This window comes from Rhinopithecus bieti, unplaced genomic scaffold, assembly GCF_001698545.2.
Source record: "Rhinopithecus bieti isolate Rb0 unplaced genomic scaffold, ASM169854v2 scaffold_67983, whole genome shotgun sequence".
Taxonomy (NCBI): Eukaryota; Metazoa; Chordata; class Mammalia; order Primates; family Cercopithecidae; genus Rhinopithecus; species Rhinopithecus bieti.
The window spans coordinates 54,613-61,466 of record NW_016825868.1 but is presented as its reverse complement, the minus strand read 5'-3'; the positions used below and the strand labels follow the sequence as shown (position 1 = coordinate 61,466).

At 41.2% G+C, this 6,854-nt stretch overlaps 1 pseudogene across 1 annotated transcript in view; it reads right to left on the bottom strand.

Annotated features, from left to right (window-relative positions):
* The window catches only part of LOC108522769 (zinc finger protein 585A-like), a 47,119-nt pseudogene that overhangs the window by 21,187 nt on the left and 19,078 nt on the right, over window positions 1–6,854 (bottom strand). The window contains exon 2 of the transcript XR_001883594.1: window positions 2,627–2,842. The product of XR_001883594.1 is annotated as a zinc finger protein 585A-like (transcript). The remainder of the gene's footprint in view (window positions 1–2,626; window positions 2,843–6,854) is intronic.

Genomic DNA, 6,854 nt, shown 5'->3' with positions numbered 1-6,854 from the left:
ACTTTTATTTTATTTTATTTTATTTTGAGATGGAGTCTTGCCCTGTCACCCAGCCTGGAGTGCAAAGGCTCAATCTCAGCTCACTACAACCTCCACCTCCCAGGTTCAAGTAATTCTCAGCCTCAGCCTCCCAAGTAGCTAGGATTACTGGTGCATGGAACCATACCCGAATAATTTTTTGTATCTTTAGTACAGATGAGTTTCACCATGTTGGCCAGGCTGGTCTCGAACTCCTGACCTCGTGATCCACCCACCTCGGCTTCCCGAAGTGCTGGAGTTACAGGCGTGAGCCACTGCCCCAGGCCTTACTTTTTATTTCTAATTTAATGCTCTTAGAAAACAGAATCAAGGTCAGGCATGGTGGCTCATACCTGTAATCCCAGCACTTTGGGAGGCCGAGGCGCATGGATCACGAGGTCAGGAGATGGAGACCATCCTGGCTAAAACAGTGAAACCCCATCTCTACTAAAATACAAAAAATTAGCTGGGTGTAGTGGTGCACGCCTGTAGTCCCAGGTACTTGGGAGGCTGAGGCAGGGGAATCGCTTGAACCCAGGAGGCGTAGGTTGCAGTGAGCTGAGATTGCGCCACTGCACTCCAGCCTGGCAACAGAGCAAGACTCCATCAAAAGAAAACAAAAAAAAAAAAAAAGAAAGAAAACAGAAAACAGAATCAGTATGATGGCAAAGGTTTCTATTTGTCTGCTTTAGAGTAGTGTACTAAAATGGCCAATAGTATATTTAAAGATTTATGTTCATTGTTACTTAATATAGTTCAAAGATACATTATTACTTTGATAACTTTTATTTGTATATTATTCCTTTTGTAAGTATGAACCATCCTCTTCATCACTTCAAGTGATTTTCACCTTAAATTCCTCATTCCTTTTGACCTATTCCTAAATTGCATCCCTAGCTTTCTTTTGGCTCATTCCTTTATTTTTAAATGAGGATAAAAGCAGCCCCTGACTGCTGAGAGTTAGCCTGGCACTATCAGTTAAAAACCTCAGTTTTGCTAGAAGCTAGCCTGGCAGGGGCCGGCTAACTCATGGTGTTCTCCATGGCGCTACACAAAAATAATCTCTTGGAGCACCAACAGCAAACAAGACCAATCTCTGACCACCATGGTAGAAGACAAAATCAAGAACACTCTGTCATTGTACTTGAGCACAGGCAAAAATCAAATCATCTTCAAACCACAAAAGTAAGTCTCCTTACTCTGCCTAAGAAAAGTGACTGCCAATTATACCTTTACCAATTACAACTTTTGCTTCAATCTACCCTTCGTATCTTCTAGATATCTTCTAGATAAAAATGATTAAGATACCCAATCATAAAATTTCCCAATAGGAACAGAAGTACAGGTTCAGTGAAATTCAGCTAAGATTCTTATTATCTGTGACTAAAACCCTGAAATGAAATTCTACTATGACTTACACATGCAACAGAAAGACAAAAGAATGTCTACTGCTACATAGTTCATAATATAATCTGTATTTTACCAAACAAATATTTAAAAAGCAACGTGTGAAAATTTAGTCTACTATGGCACCTTTTGTGAAATAGAAAAAAATGTGTAGCTGTTTTTACTTGTTTATAAAACTAAGCAATCAAAGAAAAGAATAAAACTGGTCCTCTATGTTGAGAAACGTGGGGTAGGTGGGGAACGGAGGTGGGTGNGGTTGAGTTTTTGTATTTTTAGTAGAGATGGGGTTTCACCGCATTAGCCAGGATGGTCTCGATCTCCTGACCTCGTGATCCGCCCGCCTCGGCCTCCCAAAGTGCTGGGATTACAGGCTTCAGCCACCGCGCCCGGCCCCCTATAACACTTTTCAGGGTGTGTTGCCTTTAATTATATTTCTAATGGCTTTTAATTTTTATTTTTTACTATTATTCCCATTTTACCAACATTATTTTTGAACTAAGTGTATATATTCCCTATTCAAAAAACTAAACTTTCCTAATACACTATCACAATATCTCCAGAGGTATAAGAAATAAAATTATACTCATGAAATAAGAACAAGATGCTAATCAAAAAGAATATTTAGAAAATAAATTACAGTTATTAAAAATTAAAACATCGAATTAAAATGTTGATGGTGGTAACAAGAAACTCAAAAGAAGAGCTGGAAGGCAAATGTGACAAAGCTTCCTGAAAAAGAGAGCAGCAAAGAAATAGAAAACAGTAGAGGGAAAAAAAATGGAGAACCCATATCCAAAAAACAGATATTTGAAAAAAAAGAAAGAAAATATTTGTGTTTGAGGAGGCAGTTTAGGAAGAAACAGAGAAATACTTTGAAAATCCCATAGAAAAGTGACTTCTAACTAGGAAAATCTATCCATAGCCCAAAGATCAATGTAGTGTGATGACAAAATAAACAACAGTTTTTTCTTGACAGTGCACCTCTCCACTGTCACATAGGTGGCCTCCAGAGATGAAGACATTACCTACGTGTTGCTTATTCTCAATGGGAAGATCAAGATTTGTTTCAGGAGCAGCAGGTCTTAGAGTCCAGCTGCTTCCTGTGGCCTAGGTGCCTCCCTCAGTTATGAGGTTCTAGTGACAGCTCAGAGCTTTCTACTCCTGGATTGAATTTCCACCCCCTGGGACGACTCCTCCTCACCTCACAGGAGCTGCCCTGATCCTCTGGAGCCAGGGCTGAAGATTTCTGAGATGAGGTCCAATTAGCTGGCATGGCCACACTGGGTCTCAACCCTTTTTCTCTAGGGTGTCTGAAGCTTGGCAGTCATCTGTGAACTCAAGCAGAGCTGCTCTGAAGAGGTAGGCTGGAGTCTGGAGGAAGATCTGGCCCAGGGGCTCCCCAGAGACACCCAGAAATCTGGAAAGACAATGTTCCCATAGTCAGTCATTTAATATTCACCACATAAGCACTTCCTGGATACATCAAGGTGCAGGTCCCTGAGCTAGAAACCAAAGCAGTGGTTCTCAAACAGGTACACATTCAAGTTACCTGGAGGACCTGTTAAATGAAACACAGTTAAAAATACTTAGCCCTACTCCACAGTTTCTGATTCAGTAGGTCAAAAGTAGAACCCAAGAAGTTTCATTTCTAACCAGTGCCCAGGAAACGCTGATGCTGTCAGTACAGGGACCACACTTTGAGAAGCAGCACTGTGGAGAACATAAAATTTAACAAAACCTGTGATAGGTATTAGTTACAGTGAAATATGGGAAAAGTCACGAGAGATGGAGTAACATCACTGCAGATTTTTTGAACTGCAGCTCTACCACTTTTCACCTACGAGAACAGAAGTTTCTTCACTCTTTTTTGAGACGGAGTCTCGCTCTGTTGCCAGGCTGGAGTGCAGTGGTGCCATCTCGGCTTACAACCTCCGCCTCCCAGGTTCAAGCAATTCTCCTGCCTCAGCCTCCCGAGTAGCTGGGATTACAGGCTTGTGCCACCACGCCCAGCTAACTTTTGGTAAAGACGAGGTTTCACCATGTTGGCCAGGATGGTCTCGATCTGACCTCATGATCCGCTCACCTCGGCCTCCCAAAGTGCTGAGATTACAGGCATGAGCCACCGTGCCCAGCCATTTCTTCACTTTTAATTTCAGAAATGAGGATGAAAATGCTGATCTCAAAGTTACAAAAATTAAATGAGATAATACTTGTAAAGTGCTCAACACCTCCCTGGCACACAAAAAGCATACAATACATATCAGCGATTACCATGCATTATCAGATATTAAAACAATATAAAAACAATGTAATTAAAACAAGTAAAACAATAAATATACCAGACAATATTGATCTATATATGTGACAAAAGTGGTATTTAAATGAGTGTGCATAACACATTCATTGCATAAGTGGCAGTGATATAACTGGCTAGCCACCTGGAAAAAAACAAACTAGATCTCCATCACACAGTATTCACTGTAAGCAAATGCCAGCAGGACTGATCACTTAATTATGTGTATTTGTGAAATCCCAAAGATTATTGAAATAAATTTTAGAAGTATATATGTGTATAACACTGTCGTGGACTAGGAGGGATCTTATTACACGTAGGAGGAAACACAGACACTATAGCAGAAAAATCAGATACTTTTGATTAGATGATATTTCCTAATTTTATGTTAAAATATATCACAAAAAAAAAGTAGGACAAAAGATATGAAAAATCACAGAAAAGGAAACAAATGGCAATTAACCAAAAAGATGTCAACTTTAGTAACTGGAAAATGCATCGGAGCAATTAGATATAATTTTCCCTCAAAATTTTAAAAACTTTTGAAATGCAACAATATCCATTGGTGGAAAAGCATTTGGGAAAATGAATTATTTTATAAATTGTTGGTAGAGCTTGAATTGTTATATTTTGAGCTACTTAGTCATATCTATAACGTATTAAAAATGCACATAGGCCGGGCGCAGTGGCTCATGCCCGTAATCCCAGCACTCTGGGAGGCCGAGGCAGGTGGATCACTTTGAGGTCAGGAGTTTGAGACTAGCCTGGCCAAAATGGTGAATCCCCTCTCTGCTAAAAAATACAAAAAATTAGCTGAGCATGGTGGCACGCGCCTGTAATCCCAGCTACTCTGGAGGCTGAGGCAGGAGAATCGCTTGAACCCACTAGGCAGAGGTTGCAGTGAGCTGAGATCACGCCACTGCACTCCAACCTGGGCGACAGAGCGAGACTCCATCTCAAAATAAATAAATAAAGTGCACACAATTGTTCCTAATAACATAATTTCACATATATAAAGCAGAAGAAGAAGGAAGGGCAAATGGACAAAGAACCTTTCCAGAGTGACTACTTTACCTTCCTCTAATTAATTAAGCAGACAATCTGTGAGGAGACAGATATATTTTTTAAATATATGCTTAATTAATATCTATAACAATACAATCAGAGAACATAGTACACCGTTTTTATGTAATAGATGTGACATTCATGAAAACTGTCCATGAAGTAGGTCATAAGGCAACTTTTCAATTTGAGCATTAAACAGACATTACTTAAAACAGAAAAGGAACTTCTAAATAACTCATGGATCAAAGAAAAAAACACTTAGATTTGAACAATTTTTTATACAAAGATTCACCAAAACTTGAGAATTTTTATATTAAAGAAGACTGAAAATTAAAACGCTGAACTTTCAACTCAGGTTAGAAAGCAAGCTGATTACACTCCTCACCGATCACCATAGCTGACCCTACAGGTTATGTCACTGACCACAGACTCCCATCACTGACCCCCAACCCTCAATCACTCATCCCAAAGAGCCCCATCAATGACCCGAGAAATCCGTCACAACAACGTACGCCACAGAACCCCATCACCGAACCCTCAAAACAATCTCTAACTCCACAAGCAACCTCGACACCCCCTATTACTGGCTCCACAGAAACCCCAGTCGTGACCAACCAAAATCACCTCAAAGATTTCTCTGTATTGGGATATGAAAATACTCCTGACACCAGCGGCAAAAAAGCCTTGGAGGACCGCTTCCACTTCCGGTCCGACTTCTAGCACCTCCCCTTTGTAGGCTGTTGATATGGCGCATGCTCTGAATAAACTTGGAAGCCAATTTCAGCGAACAGTCAACAGGGCGCAGACACAGCGCAGTTTCCGTAATGTGGCGCTGTACGGCAGAGAACATGGCCGCGCCCTTATGGTATTTGTTCGTGTGGGCCGCCATCTTGGAAGCAAATCCGTTCCGTAGAGCAGAGGAATTGGCCACCGGCAGGATTTCCTAGAGCGAGGCAGGTATAGTTACATAGGACGCTGGAGTGTGACCCTCGTCTGACTAGGCTTCTATTCTGGAGGAGAAAGTTACTGGAAATGTGGTTCTGGCGCTGTATGTTATATTTAGAAAAGCTAAGTTACCCTTCTGAATACAGGACACTGAAGATAGTAATTCCCTGCTGGAAGAAACCACCAAGGAATAGAGGAGCCAGGCAAAAATCACCAAGAGAAGAGGATCCTGGGAGAAACCACAAGCAGATGATAGGAGGAATCAGGATAGTACAGTCCACTTTTTGGAGATGCCATTCAGGGAAAAGGTGGAAAGGTCACTATGGGAGTCATCTCTTGAGTGAAACCACCCTGAAAGTCTGAGAGACATCTGAATGAGTAGTAGGCTGCAGGAAGGGTGGTACAACTTTTAATGGGAGAAACCACTTTTGGAAATAGGGTAGAAATCTGAGAGTATTAATACAATCCTCTCCTGGGAGATACCACCAGAGGAGGGAGGAGAAGTCCAGGCGTCCACTTCTTAAGGGCTGAGTTGGGTGGGAAGGTGAATACAGATTTGAATTACGCATTACCCTCCACACTAACTACCTCAAGTGCAACTATAGTAGGCAGCAATAATAACAACACTAATAGTCTTTAGTATGGCCAACATTGTGGGGAAAAGAAAGAGAGATCAGCCTGTTACTGTGTCTATATAGAAGGAAATAGGCATAAGAGACTCCATTTAGTTCTGTATTTGAGATGCTGTTAATCTGTGACCCTAACCCCAACCTTGTCCTTGCAAGAGACATGTGCCGTGGTGACTTAAGGTTAAAAGGATTTTGGGCGGTGCAGAATGTGCTTTGTTAAACAAGTGCCTAAAGGCTGCTTATGGTTAAAGGTCATCACCATTCTCTTAAATCTCAAGAAAGAGAAAAACATTTGTCTCCTGCCCCTCCCTGGGCAATGGAACATCTCCGGGTAATACCCATTGTGTGCCTTGTTTACTGAGTGAGGAGAAACCGCCTTTAGGAATAAGGTGGGGCTTGCTGGAGCAATACTGCTAAAAGGTTTATGGAGATGTCGCATATACATCTCAAGGCACAGCATTTTCCTTTAAACTTATTCATGTTACAAGGATTTTTTC